At 47.5% G+C, this 6,131-nt stretch overlaps 1 protein-coding gene across 1 annotated transcript in view; it reads right to left on the reverse strand.

Moving 5' to 3' along the window:
• Znf366 (zinc finger protein 366) overlaps positions 1–5,566 on the reverse strand; it is a 62,559-nt gene extending 56,993 nt beyond the window's left edge. Inside the window, exon 1 of the mRNA XM_005356430.3 lies at positions 5,442–5,566. The gene's annotated coding sequence lies outside the window, so the exon portion shown is untranslated. The remainder of the gene's footprint in view (positions 1–5,441) is intronic.
• Positions 5,567–6,131: the final 565 nt, after the last annotated feature.

Below are 6,131 nucleotides of genomic sequence, written 5' to 3' on the forward strand. Positions count from 1 at the left end.
TTTTTTTTTTTTTAGAGTATTGTGTCCCCAAATCCACCACCTGACCTTTGGGTTTCTTCATCCTGAGCTGCTGATCTGGGTAAGCAGCAGAGTCTCACTGTGGTTCGTTTCTTACCCCAGATTCCTGCCATCTTCTAGAACCAGGGATCTACCCTGACTGACTTTGATTTTTCGCACCAAAACCACACTGGAAATGCAATACCCTGCAGGATAGGGATCTTTGGGATGGAGTTTGTTTGCTGGACCATACAGTAACAGACATGTCAAATGCTGCTCTGAGCTGAACAGAGCAGAGACTAGTCTGGTAAGGCCACCGCTAAAGGACAGTCCATTGTCGAAGAGTCACAGTTGGCAGATGGCTTTGTAATGCCTTGAAACAGGGACTTACATCCCCCTGTGTCCTGCAGGCCAAACCCTCATTGGTGTTGCTTGGATTAGAATAGGTGGCAGAATTGTGTGGAACTGTGATTTGGGGTTCTATGAAGGAAGGACGTGTCTCATCCAGTAAGTCTGGGTTGAGATCTGAGGCTCCCCACTCCTAACATTTGAGGAGTCCTGCCTGAAGGTGTATCAGCTTCAGCTGCCCCTCCCTTTCTTAGTGAGGAAGCAGAATACAAGCAACTTCAGTTTGGGGGAGCATGTCACTTTCTCCTCAGTTTGGGGGAGCATGCCACTTCCTTTGGCTTGTCTGCCTTTCTGCAAATCAGAGATGGGAGAGCACACGCTGCCGTCTACAGCAGGAGACTCTGATGCATTCAGGCCCTGGGAGGGCCCCGAACCTGGTTAAGGGCTCTGACCCAAACGCCATCTCTGGTTACATCATCATGCCTTGACTTGGTGGACACAAAGAATGAGGTCAACGTGGGGCCACAATACATAGAAGGAAGCAGAGGGGTGGACCAGAACAGCCTTGTGTGTGGGCCGGGATCTAGGGAGACAGGCTTCATCAATAGGGACAGGCAGAGCTTTTTTAGGCTCCACTGCAATAGCAGAAAGCCCGGACACTACTGTCAAATGTAATGACTGTCAACTTTCTGTTAGGCATTTATATTTTCCCCACTAAATTTGCCAAATAAATGGAAGACTGGCACAAGCCGATTTTGGCTATCTTCATAGATTTTAATGAAGTGAAATACACTCAACAGGGGCTTCCCGTGTCCCTCCCTGAACTCAGTCACCAGACTTGGCACTCCTCTCATTTGCATGCACAGCCTTGCCTACAATCAACTCAAGAGTATGGCCATCATTCTCCCAAGGCCGAATCCTGGCCCATGGCTCTTCAGCCAAGAGAAAACAAAGAGTCGTTCTCGCTCTCTTGCCAAAAACAATTTGCTAGCCCATCATCTGCCCAGAAAACAAATGGAAAATAAAATGCCACCAACAGTCTTCCAGTGTATCTCTCTGACAAATGTTTATCTTCCGTGAACGAGTAGGCGGGTTGCCTGCCAGCATGACACCTGTAAACATGTGTAGCAGCCCCATATGTGCCAGTAGAACCAGCCCATAGAATTCCAGTCAGTACCAGTATGGAATTGCCAGCAGTGTGGGATTAGCTCGAACCTCCCTTTGCCCAAAGCTTGACCTGTTCCCCCCCCACACACACTTAACTAATTAATTGCTTCATTTGGTATTATATAAAGACAGCACATTTCACTGGACAGCCCATTTATTCACAATTCACCTATTCAACAGATATTTATTATGCATCTATTTTAGGCATTTGACAATTGACGGAAGCAAGTCCCTCTTCTGTGGTTCTTCTCACTTACCCTCATCCTCTCATCACTGGTTTTATCCAGCCCTGTCATCTCCAAACAGAAAATGGAGGGAGGCCTACAAACGAACAAACAACAACAAAAAACACCTGCCAAGCATTGCTCGGGGAGCGGCAGAAGTTGGGTCTGTGTTCTGGCTCCTGATCTGGCCATTTTCTCCAATACCACGCCACACGGAACGGCACCTTTAGCACAGCGGCATAGGATCCCCAGGCTCCATTGTATGAGAGCCTGTGTTCTGGTGAAAGAATCCCAAGAGCTTGGACTCTGGGTAGTAGAGTCTGGGTGGTTTTTCACTGTTGCACGTTTTGTTTTCAGAAAGTGGAAGGAAGTTTGGGAGCTAAATAAAAGTATCATTTTTACTTGATGAGCTAACAGACATGCTGGTTACAAAGTTTAGAGTAAGAAACAATAGTTGGTGCAGGCATGCCTCCTCCACTGCCCAGTACACACAGCGGTGGGGGCTGACACCTTCCTCCTGAGGAACCCATCACCATGTGAGGGTGAGGGCTTGCTGCAAAAGCTTAGGGAGAGGGAACTCCACTTCATGTCCCTTCCACTGTTTTGCCTTTTGCCTAAGTCGTGACACAGCCACCATCGTCTTCAGAATGAGTGAGTGTCTATACTCCTCCACAGCCAGGGAAAAGGTCACCCACAATGAAAAGCTTGAACATGGGGAAGTGGGTGAAAGGAAGTACAGAGGGCTGCAGCATCATTCAGTGCCCTTCCCACATGCATCTAAGTGGAGAAGTTTGGTCCCAAAGGAAGCTTCTCCCAGCAGGGAACGCTAGAATGCCACTGTCACTCTGTCAGCTAAGATTCGAATTTCTGTCATCAAGAGAGATAGACAGCCAGCCGGCTGGTGGTGGTGCACATCTTTAATCCCTGCACTTGGGACTCAGGGGCAGGAGGATCTTTGTGAGTTTGAGGCCAGCCTGGTCTGCAGAGTGAGATCCAGGATAGTCAAGGCTACACAGAAAACCTTGTCTTGAAAAATTGGAGAGAGAGAGAGAGAGAGAGAGAGAGAGAGAGAGAGAGAGAGAGAGAGAGAGAGATTGGTTCGGGATAGGTGTGCTTGGTGTGTACCCAACTTGAAAATTATAAAGAATAATCTCTTTTGCTAAATCACTGGTATAGTAACAAGCAAGAATAATTACCCAAAAGATGGGAATTTTAGCCTATTCTCTCAATTTTCAAAACACAGGCTACCTAAGTATGAACATATAACTCTGAAAAAAAGTCATGGCTGGCAGTGATTGCCACCGTGACTTTCCCAGCCTTGCGTTACCTGCTGGTCATCCACAATTCCGCTTAATTCTCAGAATTTATTGTATTAATGCAGTTTTACATTTGGGGACACAGACTTAGGACCTGATCTGACCTGAACCCCACAGTCAGTAAGTGACAAGATTGAAATTCAAGCTCAGTTTGTGTCTCTGGAGCCTGTGCTATTGGGGCTTTGCCTGAACTCCTCTGGGTCACCCATGCATACACAACCCTGGAGTACACATAGCATGATGAGACCCAAACTTTTTAAATTGAGGGTGGGGCATGACCAATGGAAGAACAAGCACCTAGCACACACAGTAAATTCAATCCCTAACACCGCTCCAAATATTGATGACACATTGGTAATTTAGTTATTGGTACTGTTTTGGCAGGAATTAATTGATGAAGTATTGTATGAGTTCTGGATCATTCCAAATTGGAATTTCCCTAATGAGACCAAAAAGGAGCCTATGATGTCCCTAAAGGAGAGTCACTCTGGAAATTTCCACAAATGCCAACACGCTCTTCGGAGTTGAATAAAAGATAAATTGAGTAGCAGTGACCTAGGCTAAAGTCCCTGGAGGATTTTTTTTCCTGAGCCTCTGCCCACCCCCACAGTATCCAACAGCTATCCTGGCAATGACCTCACTGCCCCAGCTCCTTAGTCTTGGCCCCCATGAAGGAATACAGTGAACATGGTCCCCCCACTTTTGCCTGACTCATCTTTAAACAGAGTGACCCTGAAGTCATTTGTCTCCCCTCTCATCACATCTGAGACTCGTTCTCCATAAGCAAAGTCCCCTGCTATTCTTTTACTTGGGATATTAATAATATCAGGAGAAATGAAACTGAAAGGAGCCAAGCAGGGTCCTGCGCAGCCCTGCATTTCTTCTGGGGTCACACTAGCTGAGAACTCATGCGAAATGCCCAAGAGGACCAGGCTTAGAGCCTGCTGCCCTGAGGTGGGTAAGATGGGGTGGCTGGGGTAGATGGTAGGAGAGCTGGGCCCTACTGGCCACGGCTGTCACACACTCATTCAATTCTTTAGTGGGCAATGCCACTCATGCCTCTTCCGTGTATAGGAATTCTAAGGAAAGCATTTTCTTTTCGAAACAAAGAAAAATAAGCCTGTTAATAACGTAGGACAAACCCTACGTTAACCATCCAGTTCTATTAGATTTTTCTCACCTTTATTAAGAAGATGGCTCAGTTTTGAATAAAGATTAATTGCCCGATCGTGGTTAAAACATAATCTGAACAAATTAATCTTAAAATCACTAGCTAGCTGTGTCGCACTCTTCCTGCCCTGAGGATTTCAGCCTGTACCCACCATCAAAATGAATAGTTCAAGAAGTGTGCGCAGCCGCTGCCTTCTCCCCATCCAGCACCTCACTGGATCAAATTATTAATATCAGCAGCCACATCCCCGTCTTGGCCCGACCTTGGTGACCTGTTTTTGACAACATGATCCTGGCTCCCTCATGGCTTGCCATAATAAGTTCTGGGTAACATTATCCTCTGTGACAAATGCAAAGGAGGCGACTTGGACATTTAAACACCGGGGGCACCGTGTATCTACGCCCGGCTACTTTGCGCTGTTCTGTCTGGTGCCTAGAAGAGCAGGCTCCGAGAGACTATTTTTCAATTGCATCCGTGTCTTAGTTTTTCATTCTTCCTGACACAAGCAATCAATCTAAATCCTCCCGTTCCAGTCACACGCGGATTTTCAAAACCAAAGCTATATGCCCTCGAATCTTTGCCTTCTTTAGTGTAGCACATGACACCCCCCCCCCATTGACAGTGGACAGTACATTTACATTTACCCCACATGGGGTGCCTCTCCCAGAAGCCCCCCACATGCAACACTATTGCAGGGCAATGTTGCCCTCCTTCTCCTCCCTCTCCAGTGACAGAGCGACAGTCGGTCACACATGAATAGTTCCCTGTGAGGACCGTGGAGTCCAGAGTGAAAAGGAGAAAGCAGAAAGGGACCTCAAGACAGACAATTTAACAAAAGCCCTGAGCAAATAGCAGTTCTCAACAGACACCCCAAGGGGGTTCCCAGGATGCAACCCTGGGGGGCAGTGATCCCACCAGTGGGACATTACCACATGTCCCAGGGGCTCCTAGTTAACCCAACCAAGTAGTCTGTGCCAAAAAAAAATAATTCAGATTTAACACAGCCCCGATGCAATTCTATTTCCAGTTCTGCCAGCCTCCGCTCTGCCAAGCGTTCACATTCTCTTCTGCAAAGAGGCATGAGTTCACATTCTGGGCCATCCATCAGTCACACCTTTTGATTAAGAAGCAGCCCAGTGGTTTCTGTGCAAGATGCCGGGTCAGCCTCCATCGCAAGGACATTGAAATGAAGGTAGAAAGGACTGTGTGGTCACTTACCAGCTCCTGAGGGCTGAGAGGCTGCGGCCCCACCGCTTTACCTGGTCTCTGGCTGTCTCTGTCTTTCCCTCTCTCTCTCTCCCTCTTTCTCTTGTGTACAGACTGCAGGGGAACTTAAAGAACTCGCAGGGACAGTGTTTCAAATGACTTAAGAAGGAGAACAGGAACAATACTTCGTTCTCTTTTTCTCAGATGAGTACCTTCGGGAAGAAGGAAGGAAGGGAGGGGAGAGGGAGGAAGTCAACAACCCTTCGCTTTCCTGAAAAAAAATAAGGAAACAGAAGATAGACATCTCATTTTCTCTTAAACAAAAATGTTGGGGGGGGGTGGGAAGAAAGGAAGAAAATCTTTACGAAAAAGAATCCCTCAAATATGCGCTCTGCCCTGGGAGCTTTAGTGAGATGGAAACTCCTGAGTGGCCCTATCCTGTCCAAACAAATGCAGGCTCTCCTGAGTCGCAGACTCTGGTATCTGGCTTGCAGAACCGACACAGCCCAAAAGGAACAAATCATGTCATGTCGACTCTCAGCCAGGGAGCGTTTGGGCTGCTGTGCTAACCAAAGAAACCTGCAGCCTTTAACCAAGGGTGCGGTGGCTGGTCACCCAGGCCTTTTGGCTTCCCCTTGCTGCTTCGAGAAACCTCTGGTTCTACCGTTCCCTGGCTCACTCCAGGTCTCTTCGAGTTCCTCA

The sequence above is a fragment of the Microtus ochrogaster genome, chromosome 19, assembly GCF_000317375.1.
Source record: "Microtus ochrogaster isolate Prairie Vole_2 chromosome 19, MicOch1.0, whole genome shotgun sequence".
Classification (NCBI taxonomy): Eukaryota; Metazoa; Chordata; class Mammalia; order Rodentia; family Cricetidae; genus Microtus; species Microtus ochrogaster.